This window comes from Dendrobates tinctorius, unplaced genomic scaffold (assembly GCF_039654945.1).
Source record: "Dendrobates tinctorius isolate UK_male_01 unplaced genomic scaffold, ASM3965494v1 ptg000049l, whole genome shotgun sequence".
In the NCBI taxonomy this organism is placed as follows: Eukaryota; Metazoa; Chordata; class Amphibia; order Anura; family Dendrobatidae; genus Dendrobates; species Dendrobates tinctorius.
Genome location: NW_027361717.1, coordinates 23,484,081 through 23,496,152, shown reverse-complemented (window position 1 = coordinate 23,496,152; position 12,072 = coordinate 23,484,081).

Below are 12,072 nucleotides of genomic sequence, written 5' to 3'. Positions count from 1 at the left end.
GCTCAGGTTTATCCTCCTGACATTCCTCCAGGGCACGTCTCAAATAGGGCGAAATGGCAGAAAGAACTACCCCCTCACCTAGGATAGTAGTAGGCTCGGTCACATTAAGAGAATCAGCAAACAAACTCCTAGAAAGAGCGTCTGCCTTAATATTCTTAGTGCCCGGAAGAAAAGAGACCACAAAATTAAAACGCGTGAAAAACAAGGCCCATCTAGCCTGTCTAGAATTCAAGCGTTTGGCCAACTCCAGATAAATCAGATTCCTGTGATCGGTGAGGACCACAAATTGATGTCTAGCTCCCTCCAACCAATGTCTCCACTCCTCAAATGCCCATTTCATGGCCAACAATTCCCGATTCCCCACGTCATAGTTGCGTTCAGATGGGAAAAACTTTCGAGAAAAGAAGGCACAGGGATTCATCTTAGAAGTCACAGGGTCTTTTTGGGACAACACAGCTCCTGAACCAATCTCAGAAGCGTCCACCTCCACTTGAAATGGAAGTGAGACATCAGGTTGCCGTAAAACTGGAACTGAAGTAAATCTCTGCTTAAAGCTCCTGAAATGCTGAGACAGCCTCAGGAGACCAATCCAGCACATCAGCTCCCTTCTTGGTCAGATCAGTCAGTGGTTTGACAATACTAGAAAAATTACCTATAAATTTACTAGAGTTGAGCGACTTTTGTTTTTTTAGGGTCGAGTTTCGTTTCGTGAAACCTGACTTTTCCAAAAGTCGGGTCGAGCAAGATCGTCCGATTATAGGGAAAAGTCGGGGTCGTCCCGAAACACGAAACCCAATGTAAGTCAATGGGGAATAAAAGTTGGCAGTGAGAGGAGGACAGGAAACACACCTACAGTGCCCATTTGAATGCCAAAAGCATCAATTCTTCTTACTTAAGCTTGTCAACCTTAATTAACTTCATAATACAAGTTACGCACTGAAAAATGGGGGTTATTTGGCTAAAGTTGTGGGGGGGGAGGGCTGGCTGCAGGTTTTCATGTGCCCTGGGCGAAAGAACGCCCCTTTAACACATGCCACAACTCATCATGCTCCGATACGGCAGATAAATAGCGGTATAGTACAATGAAAAATACCTCACTTTTTACATCTCATGACGAGGCCCATCTATTTCTCCATACAGAATCATTGGTCCCATATAATGTTTGAAACAGTATATGATGAGTTCCACATAATGCTACGGTATATGTTGGTCCCCATGGATGAAGCTCCACTGTCTTATGGGCCCAAATAATACTCCAAACATAATGCGCCCCATTTCTAATGCTCTAGTGTATAATGGGCCCTGTAAATGCTGCTCCAGTGTCTGATGTCCACCTTTGGAATGTTCCAGTGTATGGTGGGCCCCATCTATCATTCTCCAGAGTATAGTGCTCCCCAAAAATTGCTGTCCCAACATTTAAAACAATCAAATAAGTCTCCTCGCTAGGGAATCCCTGTACTTGTCTGGACTCCTCGTCGTCCCCATCTTCCATCTCACTGCACAGTATTTCAACTTTGCAAGTGCTGTGATCCTGAGCAAGCAAGGGGGGCCCACTCGTTGGCGACGGCACTGGCACAGGGCTCCTGATAGTACGGTGGTGTGTCTCATGGCGGGTGGGCCGAACCTGCACTTTCATCTGCAGCTTCCTCTTTGTCACCGTGTAAGATGGAACTGTATATGTGAAGGGTAACCTGAGTTTCATCAGGGTCAGATTCAGGCCGTGTAGCGTGCAAGGGGAATGTAGTGGTCTGGGTCAATGTACCAGCAGATTCATCGAGCAGTGGCTGGGCATCAGTGCACTTGTGTCGCCCCCAGGAGTAAGGTCGCCACAGTGGCATTACCTTCCTCCTAGGGAGTGTGATGTCATGCTTGGGAGCAACGAACGATCTCTCTAGCAGGTTAACTGATTGGGCGGCGTTATTCCCACGAGTCATGACCCTCCAAACAGCGTTCATGAAGGCAAAGTGTTTGTTTTACATGGGCAGTATGGTTGCAAAGCTGAACCTTAAAGGAATGTCCAGAAGGGCACCACCAGGAGTGGAGCCTACGGTTAAATTCGACTCCACCTGGGAAACCTCAACCATGCCAGCTACAGAACAGATGCACACATTGCAAGCTTAATTCCGTTAACGAATGAGACTCCGTCATGCCCCGCGGTCCGAGTCCGGCTTACTAGAGGGACACGTGAGGCTCTGCCACATGAGATTGGCCAATAACTGGTGTGTCATGCCCTTACATGTCCGTGGCTGCATGTGCGCTACACTGCAAAGGCCAGCGTTTGTCGCTTACAGGTGCAGATAACCCGCTGAACAACGTTAGTGATGGGGATCACTGATTACAATTATTACCCGCGAACAATGATTTCCCAGTAAGTGCAGGTCAACCGCAGTTCCGGAATTAGGCCTAACCGTCATTCCTGAAAAAATGAAAAACTTACGTGTGCAAACCACAGGTGCTGTAGCTTGCTTAACAGCTCGCCAGCCGTTCTCACGCCCAGTATGGATTACACGTGATTGCACAAAGGTGAGAAAGGGTACCGTATCCCCAGATAACATGTATGGATAGCGTACACATTCAAAATATATGTCTATACATCGGGAGGCAGGCTCAGACGGTGTTAGGCCCAGTATGGATTGCACGTGATTGCACAAAGGTTAGAAAGGGTACCGTATCCCTGGATAACATGTATGGATAGCGTACACATTCAAAATATATGTCTATACATCAGGAGGCAGGCTCAGACGGTGTTAGGCCCAGTATGGATTGCACGTGATTGCACAAAGGTTAGAAAGGGTACCGTATCCCCAGATAACATGTATGGATAGCGTAGTGTACACATTCAAAATATATGTCTATACATCAGGAGGCAGGCTCAGACGGTGTTAGGCCCAGTATGGATTGCACATGATTGCACAAAGGTTAGAAAGGGTACCGTATCCCCAGATAACATGTATGGATAGCATAGTGTACACATTCAAAATATATGTCTATACATCAGGAGGCAGGCTCAAACGGTGTCAGGCACAGTATGGATTTGACGGCCCAGACTACACAGCGGAGGAGCAGGGAGAGGTAAAGATTGCAAATGCTGGGGCCCTGCCCAAGCAAGGGGGGCCCACTTGTGGGCGTCGGTACTGGCACTGGGCCCCTCATAGTACGGCGGTGTGTCTGACGGCGGGTGTGCACCACCACCGTCAGAGACACTTGATTGCACTATGAGGGACCCTGTGCCAGTGCCCGCGCCCAAGAGTCGGCCTACCCACCTGTCCAGGGCAACGGCACTCGCACAGTGTCGTGCGCTAGGTGGTGACCCCGGCCATGGGGGGGGAGGCAGCACAGTTAGGGAGTTTTAGAAAGTGGCATATGTTGATGTTGGACATTCAGCTGATGCAAAAGGTGAAATAGGTCAAGTCCCAGGAAGAGGTGGACCAAAGCAAGCCATTTTTCTGTCACCCTATGTGTCATCAGGGGAAGGTGGGACAAAATCCTTGGAAACCCATGCGTGGTTCATTTTAACCCCTTCACCCCCAAGGGTGGTTTGCACGTTCATGACCGGGCCAATTTTTACAATTCTGACCACTGTACCTTTATGAGGTCATAACTCTGGAACACTTCCATTGATCCCGGTGATTCTGACATTGTTTTCTTGTGACATATTGTACTTCATGTTAGTGGTAAAATTTCAATCAAATAACTTGCGTTTATTTGTGAAAAAAATGGAAATTTGGCAAAAATTTTGAAAATTTCGCAATTTTCCAACTTTGAATTTTTATGCCCTTAAATCACAGAGATACGGCACACAAAAAACTTGATAAGTAACATTTCCCACATGTTTACTTTACATCAGCACAATTTTGGAACCAACATTTTTTTTTGTTAGGAAGTTATAAGGGTTAAAAGTTGACCAGCGATTTCTCATTTTTACAACACCATTTTATTTTTAGGACCACATCACATTTGAAGCCACTTTGAGGGGTCTATATGATAGAAAATACCCAAAGGTGACACCATTCTAAAAACTGAACCCCTTAAGGTGCTCAAAACCACATTCAAGAAGTTTATTAACCCATTAGGTGCGTCACAGGAATTTTTTTGAATATTTAAAAAGAAATGAACATCTAACTTTTTTTCACAAAAAATACTTCAGGTTCAATTTTTTTTATTTTACCAAGGGTAACAGGAGAAATTGGACTGCAAAAGTTATTGTGCAATTTGTCCTGAGTACGCTGATACCTGATTTGTGGGGGGGAACGACTGTTTCGGCGCATGGCAGAGCCCAGAATGGAAGGAGCGCCGTTTGACTTTTTCAATGCAAAATTGGCTGGAATTCAGATCGGACGCCATGTCACGTTTGGAGAGTCCCTGATGTACCTAAACAGTGGAAACCCCCTACAAGTGACCCCATTTTGGAAACTAGACCCCCCAAGGAACTTATCTAGATATGTGGTGAGAACTTTGAACCCACAAGGGCTTTACAGAAGTTTATAACGTACAGCGGTACAATTAGAAAATCATATTTTTTCCACAAAAATGATCTTTTCACCCCAATTTTTATTTTCCCAAGGGTAACAGGACCCTAAAAGTTATTGTGCAATTTGTCCTGAGTACGCTGATACCCCACATGTGGGGGTAAACCACTATTTGGGCGCATGGCAGAGCTCGGAAGGGAAGCAGTGCCATTTGACGTTTTTGGCTGGAATTGAGATCGGACACCATGTCGCGTTTGGAAAACCCCTGATGTACCAAAACAGTGGAAACCCCCACAAATGACACCATTTTGGAAACTAGACCCCCTAAGGAACTTATCTAGATGTGTGGTGAGAACTTTGAACCCCCATGGGCTTCACAGAAGTTTATAACATAAAGCCATACAATTAAAAAATCATATTTTTTCCACAAAAATGATATTTTCACCCTCAATTCTTATTTTTCCAAGGGTAACAGGACCCTAAAAGTTATTGTGCAATTTGTCCTGAGTACGCTGATACCCCACATGTGGGGGTAAACCACTATTTGGGCGCATGGCAGAGCTCGGAAGGGAAGCAGCGCCATTTGACGTTTTTGGCTGGAATTGAGATCGGACACCATGTCGCGTTTGGAAAACCCCTGATGTACCAAAACAGTGGAAATCCCCCACAAATGACACCATTTTGGAAACTAGACCCCCTAAGGAACTTATCTAGATGTGTGGTGAGAACTTTGAACCCCCATGGGCTTCACAGAAGTTTATAATGCCCGGGCGTGAAAATAAATAATTCGTATTTTTTCCACAAACATGATCTTTTAGTCACCATTTTTTTATTTTCCCAAGGGTACCAGGAGAAATTGGACCCCAAAAGTTGTTGTCCAATTTGTCCTGAGTATGCTGGTACCCCATATGTGGGAGAAAACTACTGTATGGGGACACGTCGGGGCTCGGAAGGGAAGTAGTGACGTTTTGGAATGCAGACTTTGATGGAATGGTCTGCGGGTGTCATGTTGCCTTTGGAGAGCCCCTAATGTACCTAAACAGTGGAAACCCCCCACAAATGACACCATTTTATAAACTAGCCCCCCCAAGGAACTTATCTAGATGTGTGGTGAGCACTTTGAACCCCCCAGTGCTTCACAGAAGTTTATAACGCCCGGGCGTGAAAATAAAAAATTCGTATTTTTTCCACAAACATGATCTTTTAGTCACCATTTTTTTATTTTCCCAAGGGTACCAGGAGAAATTGGACCCCAAAAGTTGTTGTCCAATTTGTCCTGAGTATGCTGATACCCCATATGTGGGAGAAAACTACTGTATGGGCACACGTCGGGGCTCGGAAGGGAAGTAGTGACGTTTTGGAATGCAGACTTTGATGGAATGGTCTGTGGGTGTCATGTTGCCTTTGGAGAGCCCCTAATGTACCTAAACAGTGGAAACCCCCCACAAATGACCCCATTTTGAAAACTAGACCCACTAAGGAACTTATCTAGATGTGAGGTGAGCACTTTGAACCCCCAAGGGCTTCACTGAAGTTTATAATGCCAGGGCATGAAAATAAAAAAATCGTATTTTTTCCAGAAACATGATCAAGTAGTCCCCAATTTTTTCATTTTCCCAAGGGTAACAGGAGAAATTGGACCCCCAAAAGTTGTTGTCCAATTTGGCCTGAGTACGCTGACACCCCATATGTAGGAGAAAACTACTGTATGGACACACGTCGGGGCTCGGAAGGGAAGCAGTGACGTTTTGGAATGCAGACTTTGATGGAATGGTCTGCGGGTGTCATGTGCGTTTGGAGAGCCCCTGATGTACCTAAACTATTGAAACTCCCCACAAGTGACCCCATTTTGGACACTAGACCCCCCACGGAACTTATCTAGATGTGTGGTGAGCACTTTGAACCCCCAAGTGCTTCACAGAAGTTTATAACACTCGGACGTGAAAATAAAAAAATAATTTTTTTCCACAAAAATGATATTTTTGCCCCCAATTTTTTATTTTCCTAAGGGTAACAGGAGAAATTGGACCCCAAAAATTGTTTTGCAATTTGTCCTGAGTAGGCTGATACCCTACATGTGGGGGTAAAACACTGTTTGGGCGCATGGCAGAGCTTGGAAGGGAAGGAGCACCATTTGACTTTTTCAACTCAGAATTGGCTGGAATTGAGATCAGATGCCATGTTGCATTTGGAGAGCCCCTGATGTGCCCAAACAGTGGAAACCCCCAATTATAACTCCAACCCTAACCCCAACACACCACTAACCCTAATCTGAGTCCTAACCCTAGCCCTAACCCTAGCCCTAATCCTAGCCCTAACCCTAGCCCTAACCCTAACCCTAGCCCTAACCCTAGCCCTAACCCTAAGGCTGTGTGCACACACTGCGGATTTTGCTGCGGTTCCGCAGCGGTTTTGGCTGCTGCCAAATGATTCCCTATGGGATTCCCTATGGGAATCAAAAACCGCAGTGCAGACGGTGCGGAATTTTCCGCGCGGATTATCTGCGGTTTTCAATCTGCAGAAAGAATTGACATGTCAATTCTTTCTGCGGATTCTCCTGCGGTTTGCCATCTCCTCTATTGAGGAGATGAAAAACCGCAGGACAAAACCGCAGAGCAATCCACAGGTAAAACCGCAGGTCTTTTGACCTGCGGTTTCACCTGCGGATTTTACAAAATCCGCGCGGATGAATCCGCACCTAATCCACAGCGTGTGCACACAGCCTTACCCTAACGGGAAAATGGAGATAAATACTTTTTTTTAGTTTTATTATTTTTCCCTAACTAAGGGGGTGATAACGGGGGGTTTGACTTACTATTTATGGCGGTTTTTATGTTTGGCAGCTGTCACACGCTAAAAGACGCTTTTTATTGTAAAATAGTTTTTGCATCACCACATTTTGAGAGCTATAATTTTTCCGTATTTTGACCCACTAAGTCATGTGAGGTCTTATTTTTTGCGGGACGAGTTGACGTTTTTATTGGTACCATTTTCGGGCACGTGACAGTTTTTGATCGCTTTTTATTCCTATTTTTGGGACGCAGAATGAACAAAAACCAGCGTTTCATGAATTTCTTTTGGGGGGGGTGTGTTTACACCGTTCCGCGTGCGGTAAAATTGATAAAGCGGTTTTATTCTTCGGGTCAGTACGGTTACAGCGATACCTCATTTAGGTCGTTTTTTTATGTTTTTGTCGGTTTTATGCAATGAAAACTATTTTATATAAAAAATAATTATTTTTGCATCGCTTTATTCTGCGAGCTATAACTTTTATATTTTTTCGCTGATGATGCTGTGTGGCGGCTCGTTTTTTGTGGAACAAGATGACGTTTTCAGCGGTACCATGGATATTTATATGCGTCTTTTTAATCGCGCGTTATTACACTTTTTGTTTGGCGGTATGATAATAAATCATTAATTTTTGCTTCGTTTTTTATTTTTATTTTTTAAGGGGTTCGCTAAAAGGGTTAACTAATGGAACAGTTTTATAGGGCGGGTCATTACGGACGCGGCAATACCTAATATGTGTACTTTTATTGTTTTTTTTTTATTATTTCCAAAAAATGGATTTATTAAGGGAATATTTTTTTTTTTTTTCTAATTTATTTGGCGATTATTTTAAATTTATTTTTACATTTTTTTTTATTTTTTTTTTTACTTTATTACATAGTCCCAGGTGGGACATCACTGTCCTGTGACAGATCGCTGATCTTTCACATCACAGATCACTGTGACAGATCAGCAATCTGTCACAGGCATTGAAGAAGACTTCCTCTTGCCTGCGTTTTGCAGGCACTGAGGAAGCCAGCTTCCTCAGGTCCCCGAAGGCCCCCGTCGCCATCTTGGATTCGGGGGCCTGGAGGATAGGAGCCCCTTGCAGCAGCGCTGCACATTGCGCTGCCGTGGGGGGCTCAGGGAAGCACGGAGGGAGCCCCCTCCCTGCCGATGCTTCCCTTTAACTCCCGGTACACCGCGATCATGTTTGATCGCGGTGTGCAAGGGGTTAACGTGTCGGGGGCGGTCCATGACCGCCCCTGACACATAGTGCCGGGTGTCAGCTGTGATAATCAGCTGACACCTGGCCGCGATCAGCGGCGCTCACCACGTGGGCGCCGCTGATCGCGGTAGACGTACTATCCCGTCCACGGTCATACGGGCCCGGGTACCGTGGACGGGATAGTACGTCGGATGTCAGGAAGGGGTTAATGAAGGTTAGATCATCCACATTTTGGGTTGACAGACGGGTCCTTTTTTCTGTCAGGATTGATCCAGCTGCACTGAAGACTCTTTCCGATAGCACACTTGCAGCTGGGCAAGCGAGCTCCTGTAAGGCATATTGGGCCAATTCAGGCCAGGTGTCCAGTTTAGCAGCCCAATAGTCAAAGGGGAATGACCTGTGTGGGAGAACATCGATATGGGAGGAAAAGTAGTTTGTAACCATAGTTGACAACTGCTGTCTCCTGTCACTTTCCATCGATGCAGTATTACCAGTTGTGTGAGCGGTACTTGAAAAATCAGTCCACAACATTGTCATGAAACCCCTGTCTCCAACGCCACTTCTGCTGTGTGCACCACGAACACCTCTGCCAAGCTGCCCCCGGCCCGTACGGCTCGTGTGAGATCCATCACCGCTGCTGTGTGCTGGTAATGCCTCAAGCAACCGATTTACCAGAGTTGCTTGTTTATTAGCCAATATTAGGTCAAGGTTGTCCTGTGGCATGATGTTTTGTAATTTGCCTTTATAGCGTGGATCCAGGATGCTGGCCAACCAGTAGTCGTCATCGTTCATCATTTTGGCAATGCGGGGGTCCCTTTTTAGGATCTGCAAGGCATAATCTGACATGTGGGCCAATGTTCCCGGTGTCAATGATGCACTGCGAGTGCTGGTTGGAGGAGCACTTTCTGGCAAATCCACATCCCTCCAGTCACTCACAAACCCTGTACCAGACCTTGCCACGCCAACATTTTCACTTGCCCCACGAGATGCATCCTCCTCCCCTAAGTAATCATCCCCATCATCCTCCTCCTCCTCCTCCTCTTCTTCCTCCACCTCGTCCAGGAGAGGTCCCTGAGCAGACAATGGCTGAATGTCATCAAGGATTCCCTCCTCCTCTTCCTCCTCATCAACATTTGCTGCAGAAGCCTGCTCCTTATGGTGCGTCAAAGTTTGCATGAGCAGACGCATAACTGGGATGCTCATGCTTAGGATGGCGTCGTCTGCGCTTACCAGCCGTGTGCATTCCTCAAAACACTGAAGGACTTTACAGAGGTCTTTCAGCTTCGACCACTGCACACCTGTCAACTCCATGTCTGCTCTCAAAGTGCCTGGCCGTGTATCCTCCCACAAATGCATTATAAGAAAAGAAAAGAGAAGCCAGCGTTGCCAAGGTCAGAACGCATAACATAAAGTGCATTTGCACATAACATCTAACTGTATTCAAAATGAGATATTTAGCAAAAAAATGATCAATTCAATTGAGCCACCCCGCCGCGCCAAGGCAATCTCATGTGGGGGGTCCTACTCTACGTTTTTAATAAACACTGTGCCATTACGGCCTCCTAGATACATTAAAAGCAAGACCACTTTAAATGCAATCCGTACCTGAGCATTTCTGGATCGCTCCCATGATGCCAGAAAAGGCAAGTGCGGATGAAGGCCAACCAGGTCTGAATACAGACGTGTCAGGTTTTAGCCTCCACACATTGCCTGACCAGCAAGCATAGATGAAGGGCAATGCAGGTTCAGATACAGGTGCACAATTATATAAAGCTTGGGGCAGGGTGGGGCTGCTGTGTATGTGTGCACAGCAGCCTAGATCCATCACAGTGAACACAGAAAAAATGGCGAACACAACCCAGCGCGCATGGCAACAGTGGTGGTCAGCCACATACCAATGTACAAAAAAAGAAAAGAGAAGCCAGCGTTGCCAAGGTCAGAACGCATAACATAAAGTGCATTTGCACATAACATCTAACTGTATTCAAAATGAGATATTTAGCAAAAAAATTGATCAATTCAATTGAGCCACCCCGCCGCGCCAAGGCAATCTCATGTGGGGGGTCCTACTCTACGTTTTTAATAAACACTGTGCCATTACGGCCTCCTAGATACATTAAAAGCAAGACCACTTTAAATGCAATCCGTACCTGAGCATTTCTGGATCGCTCCCATGATGCCAGAAAAGGCAAGTGCGGATGAAGGCCAACCAGGTCTGAATACAGACGTGTCAGGTTTTAGCCTCCACACATTGCCTGACCAGCAAGCATAGATGAAGGGCAATGCAGGTTCAGATACAGGTGCACAATTATATAAAGCTTGGAGCAGGGTGGGGCTGCTGTGTATGTGTGCACAGCAGCCTAGCTCCATCACAGTGAACACAGAAAAAATGGCGAACACAACCCAGCGCGCACGGCAACAGTGGTGGTCAGCCACATACCAATGTACAAAAAAAGAAAAGTGCATTATGGCCTGCCTCTGCTCGCACAGCCGCTCCACCATGTGCAGGGTGGAGTTCCACCTTGTTGCAATGTCGATAATGAGGCGGTGGTTGGGAAGGTGGAGCAATCGCTGCAGCTTCTGCATACGAACGGAGTGTACAGACGACCGGCCGATGTGCACGCACAGTCTTCGCACCTTCTGGAGCAGGGCTGTTAACTCCGGATAATTTTTGAGGAAGCACTGCACCACCAGGTTCAAGGTGTGAGCCAAGCAAGGTATATGGCTGAGTTTTGAAAGGGCTATGGCTGCCACAAAATTACGGCCGTTATCACTAACTACCTTGCCTGCCTCAAGATGTACACTGCCCAGCCATGACTCAGTTTTTCGCTTCAAGTACTCGGCCAGCACCTCGGCGGTGTGTCTGTCGCCCAAACACATCATCTGCAACACAGCCTGCTGACGCTTTCCACTAGCTGCTCGATAGGGGGACACCTCGTGTGCAACACTGGCAGCTGCAGATGGAGTGCTCGTACGACTGCGCTCTGTGGACGAGCTTTCACTTCTGGAGGAGGAGGAGCAGGAGCAGGAGGGTCGAACGCCTACAGCCAACTGTTTCCTATACCGTGGGCTAGGCAGCACTGTCCCACCACCGCTGTCCCCTGTGGACCCTGCATCCACCACATTAACCCAGTGCGCAGTGATGGACACGTAACGGCCCTGGCCATGCCGACTGGACCATGCATCAGTTGTGAGGTGCACCTTTCCGCTCACTGACTGCTTGAGTGCATGGACAATGCGGTCTTTCACATGATGGTGGAGGGCTGGGATGGCTTTGCGAGAGAAGAAGTGGCGACTGGGTAGGTCATAGCGTGGTACTGCATAGGCCATGAGTTCGCGGAAAGCTGCGCTTTCCACCAACCGAAAGAGCATCATCTCAAACGAGATTAGTTTGGCAATGTGGGCGTTCAAACCCAGTGTACGCGGATGAGAGACTGAGTACTTTCTTGACCTACTCATAGTGTCTGGGAGGGTGAGCTGGAATCATAGAATCATAGAATCATAGAATCATAGAATCGTAGAGTTGGAAGGGACCTCCTGGGCCATCTGGTCCAACCCCCTGCTCAAAGCAGGATTCGCTAAATCATCCCAGTCAGATGTCTGTCC